Source organism: Ascidia mentula, chromosome 7 (assembly GCF_947561715.1).
Source record: "Ascidia mentula chromosome 7, kaAscMent1.1, whole genome shotgun sequence".
Classification (NCBI taxonomy): Eukaryota; Metazoa; Chordata; class Ascidiacea; order Phlebobranchia; family Ascidiidae; genus Ascidia; species Ascidia mentula.
Window position 1 is genome coordinate 15,331,773 of NC_138572.1, and position 9,665 is coordinate 15,341,437.

The window sequence follows — 9,665 nt, forward strand, 5'->3', positions numbered from 1 at the left end:
TACTATTATTTACAAAATAAATATTATTAAAATAAACATGCCTGCCACCCACTGTTCTGTTCCCAACTGTAACTGGTCGAAAAGAAAGGCAAAATAGGGAGTAAAAAGAAGTTTGTTTACTATATATAAACCAGCTTTAGCAAAAAATCGTGAGGAAAGAAAACACAGGGAGGCTTTGACCAACTTTATTCTTTCAATGAGGGATGCTTGTGAAGAGGATAATATACATGACATGTTGCACAGAGAAATGTAAGTAGTTAAAGATATGTGGCATCTGCAGCTTTGGGATCTGTGAACGATAAACTTATTGTTATCATGTGTCGCAATTACTGCACCTTTATGTTCATCTAACCTGTTGCATCCATATCAGGGCAGCTATTTGTGAAAATCTCATTGGTGACACAGACTTGGACAAAAGTGGAAAGTGCACAAAATTAAAACAAGGTGCAAAACCATGCAGAAATTTGCCCAAAAGGTGTCAAGTTTATTCTGCACCACGAAAACAACCAGCTCCGAGAGTGCCACACTCCTTCAGAAGGCATTCCTCATTGTTGGACGTGGACAAATCTGCAAAGAATTTGTCTGATGTCATGAAAAGTTAGTTCTGTTTAGATTTTTTTTACCAACAGTAAATGTTTACTAACTTGTATAAATAATTTTTGGAGTTTTAACCTCTTGCAGGTAAATGAAATTGCTACTTCAGACAAAACTGTTATCAATTGGATTTTCATGAAGGTAATGTGCTTTTGTCCAAGTTGAAGTATGTTGTTTAAACATGTGTAATCTGGAAGGTAATGCAAACTTTATTGCTGTGCAGTAAGAACTATATGTTAGTTAACTTGGTTTTACTCTTGCAGAATTACTATAAATGCCACATTGGAAATTGAATCTGTTTTAATTTATGGATGGCCTGTCAAGTTTTTGGATCTAAACCTGGGTAATATAAAGAATGAAACACTCTTTTCTGTGTTAAGTAAGATATTTTGTATATAAAGGCTCCAACTATGTAGTTGGGAGGACTATCACAGAGATAAACCTTGACTTAAACTGATTTCAATTTGTGTAACTTAAGTGATGTTAAAATTATAAATTTTAGGTTCAGTTGAAAAGATAAGACTTTGTCAAGGAACAACTGGTACAGACATAAGTGAAACTATCCTACATCCATCTTTATACTGGGACACCAAAAACAGAAATGTTACCACTAACATTACATGCCACGCTTGTTGCTGTACTGTTTGAAAGTCATTTTTATCTACTGCTAATATTTTTTAACAAGTAATTCTAAATTATTATGCTTTTGTTTAGATTGCAATTCCAAAGATTCAAGCTGTTGCACAGAATACAAAAAGATAAACCAACAGCAATTAACAACACAGAACGTAGGAAATCTTTAGTAATTAAAAGCTCTTCTGGCAAAAGAAAAACTTGTTTGTTCGACGTTTCGGTTGTTCTACAACAAACCTTCATCAGGAAATTTAATAAAAAAAAACGCCCACACGGCGATAAATATTCACGCGCGCATAAAGCAAAAAAAAGGCGAAAGAAACAACACAAGCTAAGAAGCGGGGAGGGGGGAACAAGACTGCAGAGAGATGAAACATTGGAGGCACGTTGTTCGTGGCCACTACCGGAGACCGTGGAATGCATTCAACTTAGTCTGGACGCCACCTATTTGTCGTTCAAAGGTGAATTTTATAAGCAAATATTTGGTACAGCCATGGGGTCTCCGCTTTCAGTTGTGGTCGCCAACATAGTCATGGAATCCGTGGAGCAAAGAGCGTTGTCAACGTTTTTGAGTCCCCCACGCTTGTGGCGACGTTACGTGGACGATACGTTTGTGGTTGTGCATCGCGACTACGTGGAATCGCTGCTTGAGCACTTCAACTCGATCGAAGCGAGCATTAAGTTCACCATGGAGGTTGAGCATGGTGGGATTTTATCGTTTTTAGATGCTGCTGTTCAAAGGGAAAACCGTGGGTCGCTCCGCACGAGTGTTTACCGAAAACCGACGCATTCTGACAGGTATCTATCCTTCCGGTCAGCGCACCCTATATCCCACAAGCGGGCTGTAGTGCGTGCACTATACACTAAAGCGGGTTACGGAGGAAAAGGCCCGAGAACAAGAGGTGGGTAGTGTGCGGGATGCTCTTTAAAGAAATGGTTACCCAAGCTCCTTCCTGCGCCAAAATCCTGCATCCCTGCCTAAGTGCAACAAAAGTCCCACAGCGGGTGTGGTTGTTCTCCCATATTTTCCAGGACTTTCAGAGACCTTAAAGAGACTGCTGGAGGACTTTTCCTTCCTGGTGTACGAGCGTCGTGCGGTTACACTATGCTCCTTAGTATCGCATCCTAAAGATAGCGCTGGTGGTACGCTAGATGCTAGAGGGGTAATATACCGCATTCCATGTGGAGGGTGTGAGAAGGTGTACATTGGTAAGACGGGTCGCGCCCTACGAACACGTCTAAAGGAACATCAACGGGATGTTGGCAAACCCAATAAGGTGACAGGGACGGCATTGTCGCAACATGTTGCAGCAACAGGACACACGGTTAATTTTGAGGACACAGTAATTCTGGACCGGGAAAAGGACAGGTACAAGAGGATGTTCATCGAGTCTGTTCAAATAAACGCACATGGGTTTTCACTTAATGATAAGAGGGAAACCTTCTTTCCACCCGTTTATCGCAATTTGATAAACGGTCTGCACGACATGCCCCCTGATTGAACGTGATGGTCTTGCGCACCTTGAGGCGCTATACTTTAGACCCCGGTATCGTCCTGTTGGCGCGCATTTTCTATTAATGGTGTTCCCCCCCTCCCCGCTTCTTAGCTTGTGTTGTTTCTTTCGCCTTTTTTTGCTTTATGCGCGCGTGAATATTTATCGCCGTGTGGGCGTTTTTACTTCATTATTCTGATGAAGGTTTGTTGTATAACAACCGAAACGTCGAACAAACAAGTTTTTTCTTTTGCCAGAAGAGCTTTTAATTACAAAATAGTATGTCTGGCAGCGTTAGCAACAAACTATTTAAAGCAGGAAATCTTTGTATAAAATCCTTTTTTTCAGTATAGAGGTTAAAGTTTGCCAAGTTGAAATATTTGTCCTATGTTATATTCACAGTTGTTGACTTCAGAAGAAACTTCTTGTGAAACCAACAATCAAAGAGATGAAATTTTAGTAGATGCTGGTTTTCACATAGCACTTAAGGTAACAAAAACAAAATCTTTAGGACAGATTCAATAACTTTCATTTATGAAACATTTTATCTTGTGTTAATATTCAGGAAATATTTTCAAGCAAAAAGGGTAAACTTAATCCATGGCAGCAACTTTTTATACAACACCAGGTAAAAAAATCTAATGGAAACCGGTAAGTAACAATAAATGTTTTATTTTAAATTATATCCAATATACTTGAATGTTGTCTCCGGTATCACCCAGATGTTGTTCGTTGGGCCATCGAACTGTACAGTAGATCCCCATCAGCTTATGAACAACTGCGCTGTAGTGGAGTTTTAAGCTTGCCATCCCGTAGCACAATTGCTTTGTGCAGGTTCTATTTACTATTTCTATTTACGAAGCACAGAACATGATATTTCCATTCCTTTGGCTTGGTACTACACATAGTCCACACCTTCACATGTTCTGGCTTTGATATTTTGGCAACTTTTGTGGGAATGCGAGTCCAGGAATGTTGGGATTCTTGCAGTCATCTGTGATGGCCATCCTGCTAATAAGAAATTCTTTAAATTGATTTGTGCACCTTGTAATTTATATACTGAAGTTTATACTGCCCCTAATCCACATGCAACAAACAAGCCTATTTATTTGTGTTCAGATACTTCCCATTTGCTTAAGGTATGTACATAGGGTTTTGATGAATATAAATACACTTCATATAACTCATAACCACTATGTGCGTATAATTAAGACTGCCAGAAACTCACTATACGCTTCAAAACCAAGTGGCTCCAAGTACATGCATAAAGGTGGGAAAGACATTTTATGGACTCGTGTTTTGGAATTGTTCAAATTAGAACAACAAAACTTATTACTGAAGCGGTGCAGATTAAGTCCAGCACATATTCAGTTTGACTGTTTCTCAAAGGTGTGTCAGTTGTTTGATGTAATTCTTAAAATTGATAATCCGTACCCTGAAATATTGTTTTTCAATGGCAGATGAAAGTAAGCCTGGCAAGAGATTTGTTGAGCTGGAATGTTGGACAATGCCTGAAATTGATAAAATCAGCTGAGGGAACAGCGGGATTTGTTTTAATGTTTTACAAGTAAACATAAAACAAATAAATTATTAACACTTGCCTTTATTGTGTAACTTATATGGAAGTTTTAACCTAGGCCTACTCGTTAGGTGGTTTGAAATTATGAACTGCGGGCAAAACAATTCCATAACAGCCAATAATGACCCAAGGTTGAATTGGCTTGAAATTGATTTTATTAGCTACCTGTTGGATTGGAAGGTTTGTATCGGATAGTTAATGAAAATAAATCTATTAACATGCTTAACAATATATGATGTATATTAGGAAGAAGTTAACCAAAAACACAAAGGAGAAAACAAAAGGATAATAGCTTTACCAACTCTTCAAGGTCTTGTGTTTTCCACCAGAAATTTGATTGCGTTAACAAAGTTTTTACTTTCAATTGCATCAAAAAAAGTTGCATTAAAAACGTTTAGCCAAGACATACTAGAAGCACTTATAGGAAATTTAGTAAGTTTTTGGTTAGTACATAGGTTCATAAGTGTTGTCTAACCTAGTTCAATAATTGTTACAGAGATCCCAAAGCTATCGTTCACAAAATCCTGATGTTAGTCAGTCAGCATATGGGATCGGTCACATTACAACAAGAAAAATAATTAAAAAAGTAAAAGGTGGTAATACTACGTATGGAAGAACAAATGCTTGGACAACAGTGCGTGATCTAACTTTAGCAAAGAAAGAAGCGTTAAATTACACATTTCTGTTATTTTAAACTTGTATAATTTTTTGTTTGTCAGTTGTTTTTATCTGAAAAAAACATATTAACAAGGTTTAAAAAACAACTGTTTCAACAAAACATGTGCAAGTTTGCTGAACTTGGGTTAAACATTTTCACGATGAATTCGAAGCTTAGTGGGTCACAATTTTGCATTTGAGGTCACCACGAAGTCCTTTGGATTGCTTGTTTGATTCATGAAAAAGTTTATGAAAGATACGCTTGGCACATGTGTATGACAGAACCCTACAAACAGATCAACTATATAGTTTATAACAGTATATGCTGAATTTTCTTCAACATTTTCACAAATATTACTAACAAAACTCATAAAATATGGGTCTTTTGTAACATATGATACTACACTGTTAAAATCAATTGATGTTGGAACTTTGTGGCTTTCCCTGCTACATTTCAAATAAACAGTTTGCAGAAAATGCAAAAATTCAACAGATGGATATCTACCACATTTTTTCTCCAAAAATACAATAAGCTTGCCCTGTGGAGATTGCTGGCACAATATGTCAAAAATATCACTTAATTTAGCATGTTTTTTGTAAGCTTTAAAATTACATATCCGCCTAAATATTCAACCAATCTCGTTACTTTTATCAGTACACTTTTTGTTAAAAACGATTTTAATTACGTCTAGCAAAAACTTCGGGCACATGTTAGGTGTTGGAACATTAATAAAGAAGTCTGATGCTTTACAACAAAATTTAGGATATTCTTTCACGAGATTATCTATGTTAGAACTTCTTGCATAATCCTTAATCCATTTAGTAACTGTTATTCTGCCAAAATCCGAAAAATCGTATTCACCGAGTCCTGACCAAATTTCTTCACATGCCTTTTTCACTAGACCGCCTTTCCTTGCTGTTTCAGTCAAACTACTATTTACGTTTTTTATGAGGTCCTCTCGGTCAAGAGAGTGGATAGAAGTTAATTCTTTTAAAATTTCGTGTGGAATAATTTCCCAATTTAGTTCAATTTTCATTTTTTAATAACTATGTTGGGTAGTCGAAAAATTAACCTGGCTAACAGCAAAGAAACGTACCCGAAAAACAAACGCAAAGATATAATTTGTATATCAATTTTTCTTTTTTAGCACCGAAATATAAATATTTAGGCAATTAGATAAGTATTTCATTGTTTTTTTTGCAATTTAATAGCACCAAACCAGCAGTAGTCGTTTTGGCGGTTCTGTGCGAAGTGCTCATGCGTGACGGAGACAATGGAAAGTCGGAGTTGGACTACCATAAGAGTATACTATGGTTTAACGGTGTAAGTCACATAGTATGTTCAACGCTGGAGCAAAATAATGCTATTTTTAATGAGTGGCATAAGGCTTTTTGCCAGGATTTATTCCCAAAAGCCAATTGATGATAAACTATTTGCATTATTTTTCAGTGTTACCTGTGCAGTGTCAGATGGAAGAAATATGCAGACTCATGACGCCTACATTAATAGCGCCATTGCTAGTAAGTAAATGATTGATTTAATTCAATGCAGGTTTACGTTTTGGCCCCTCTTGAAAATTTCATATATGATTATAACCCAATAGCTTATTTATTAGTGATGCACCGAAACAGCATTTTTTTCGGCCGAATAAACCGAAACTAATTTTTGTATCAATCTCTTCAAATGAAACAAATAATGTGCTGGATTGGATCTAATGCTATCATACAGCCTTGTATTGGCACTGAAAGAACAACCTTGACTGCTGTACCAAATGCTTAAAGTTGATTTTAGTCATTTCGGGGACAATAAACAAATAAAACCAACATATTCGTGCAGTTTTAACAATGATTCTAAACTTTGCGTATTAGAGTTGGATGCAGTAAAAAAAATTTTGCAAAAATATTCGGCCGAAACCGAATAATTATAAAAACCTTTGTTTCGGCCGAATAAATTCGGCAAACCGAACCTTCGGTGCATCCCTATTATTTATTATGTTTTAGTTTGGAAAACGCTTTTTTTGTATGCTGAAGGTAATCGATCTCATGTAATCAAACGCTATTTCGTTTCATATTTTAATAGGAACTGTTCCGGCAGTGCTTTGCCAACGGCGGCTTGTAATTGCATTTCAAGTCTTTACATTTTATATTACAATTTAAAAAACCTCGTGTCAACTCACAAAGCAAAACATGTTTAGCGTTTGGTTTCGACTTGAATACAAGTGTTTGTATTCCAACCTTCCGTAGTATAACTCCCATACCTCGTTTATCTTTTGATTCTGCCATGGTTGATTCATTAAAATGGGCGTGATGGTGATGATGTACGTCACAAATATGTCGGTTCTGAAATGGAACCAGCAAAAGTTACCAAACACACTAATATTATTCGCACAAAAAGACAGCATGGTCATTGAAATATTCTGAAACCAAGAAACTATTTAGAAAATGCCCACATGCGTTTTGTTACGTGTAAAATAAATCGTTTTTTTACAAATATTTTTCTGCGACTTAAGCCACCATTTCAACAAACGAAACATCGAAATGGGAGGGATATGAACCAAACATCCTTATTTTTAAGCAACGAGACCCGACAAAGATGGTTAACCAATGCGTAATTCCATAGCTAAGTGTGGGCGGTAACACAGCAACAACTGCGCTAATAAGAACTTACAGGTCGAAACAGTGCGTGTACACCCTGTCTGCAGCTCTCCCACATTATGGCTTTTTTGCACATACTTTTTGTACGTAAAGTAGTGTAAGCAACATTACACATAGTGTCACAAAGAGAACTTGATGGGTCATAATAAACACTTATACCTGATTTAACACGGCAGATCGTGGCAAAATGCATGGCAACAAATCAATGAAAATCTTAATGTTTTTTTTTACCTCGACGTTGATATTCTGTACGTTTTCTTCTTCAGTTTGTTGTTCGGCCATTCTTGTATCAGCAGGTGTTGGTTTGTGTTGCAGGTACAGTTTAGCAATTGATTACATGCACGCAAACCAGCTGTGTAAACAGAAAACATGGAACATTTCATTCTGGAAAGAAACATTTATCAAACCTAAGATCGTTCCTTTAGTTTTTTAAGAATCTAGCCCTCTGGTTGGCATTGTTTTGTAATCAGCGACACCAATTTTCTATTTTAGTAGATAACGCAACACCTAACCTGTGCAAGTTATGGCATTCACGTTGCAACGTGCCAAATCTGTCATGAGCAGTACCGACAAGACGGCCCTGCGCCACCATTACTTAAGCGCACACCCCTCGTCAGGTCAACACCAGCCCGTTGACAGCTATTTTACAATGACATTTGTTGAAAAACCGATGGTTAACAGGCTAAATGTTTGCGAAGCCAAATGGTTACACCTTACGCAGGCCTCAATAAACATCCAAAAAATGATCATTCCCAGAATTCGTGGAATACTATCTTAACGTTTTAATGATGTGTCCCACGGTTGCAAGGTATTTCTGTTCATTGGTGTTTATCATCGCCCTTTCAACGTTCTCATGTGTTGTGTTTGCAGCGTGCGTTCGTGCTGCAGATGTTGTTGCGTTGCGTGTCACGTCATTCGGCTAGTCTTATCTTTGCGCCACAGAAGTCTAAACACGGTTTATTGCAATGTAGTGCGTAAGGAAGGCAGCAGTACAGGATTTTTTGCTTTTTAACTTTAGTAGTTTTATTTTAATTCATTCTATCAAACTTGGAAATTCGAATGCGCTGAAACTGAGGATGCCGTCCAGGCGAAATCGATTTCCAAGACGATACAAACGTCGCGTAACGTCGAAGTCAAAGCTGATGAGCCGGAAATTCCGATGACATCAACGAATCAAATGGTCACGAAAAAGGAAAAAGGAGATTCGTCCTTGATCCACGAGACCACGACTAAAAACAAGAAGTTCAGTTACCGACACGTGACCATCAACCACGCCCAAACTTGACCGGACCGACACAAGACGAGAATCGCGAAAAAGGTACTGATATTTTGAAATGTACTGGAACTGTTTGCAATGTACAGAGTAAATCGGGAAAAAAGGACCAATCTACGTCTGACGACAGCAATCTTGACTGTTCGATGGAGGTGAACGCTACGAATGCATCAGTTAGGAGAAATGAGAGTCAGAGAATACGGTTTGAAAACATGCTATTAGAGTTTCCTGAATTAACACAACCTATTTCGAACAATAGAAGAGTTAAACATCACGTCGGGGTCACCACTTAAAGGATTTATGTTATGTTTACTCAGTGATAACACAAAACCTAACTATAACTCCAAAAAGACTCCAACACGGTGCAATTACTCACAATAAAAGATGCAATTTCAATGATGCAGTTCAAGTAAATCCAATGATGGCGATGAAACAGTACAAATGTTCAATATTACTTTTCCAAAACTGTCTGGCTTAACAGCCCAAGCGGTCAATTATATCGACTAACTTTCAGGCGTGTTGACCGGGTAAAAATGTCATAAAACAAGCGTAGATTACACAAAAATCATAAGGCTTTGGTCAGCGGAAAAGTCCGGTGTAACAAAACTGATCAAGATGAATTTCTCTCACGTGCGAGATCGGGCTTATCAGATTAGTAGCGTACGAGAATCTTGACATGGCGAATTAAGGAGTGACTTGCGTTAGTGAACGAATGTGGGTTAAACAAACAAAAGCGATAACAAACAATTTTCATTATCTCCTACAACATCAAGTTGCACTG

General features: G+C 37.6%; 1 pseudogene; it reads left to right on the top strand.

Moving 5' to 3' along the window:
• The first annotated feature begins 1,720 nt into the window (after nucleotides 1-1,720).
• On the top strand, nucleotides 1,721-8,896 carry LOC145909666 (uncharacterized; annotated as a pseudogene).
• The last annotated feature ends 769 nt before the right edge of the window (nucleotides 8,897-9,665 follow it).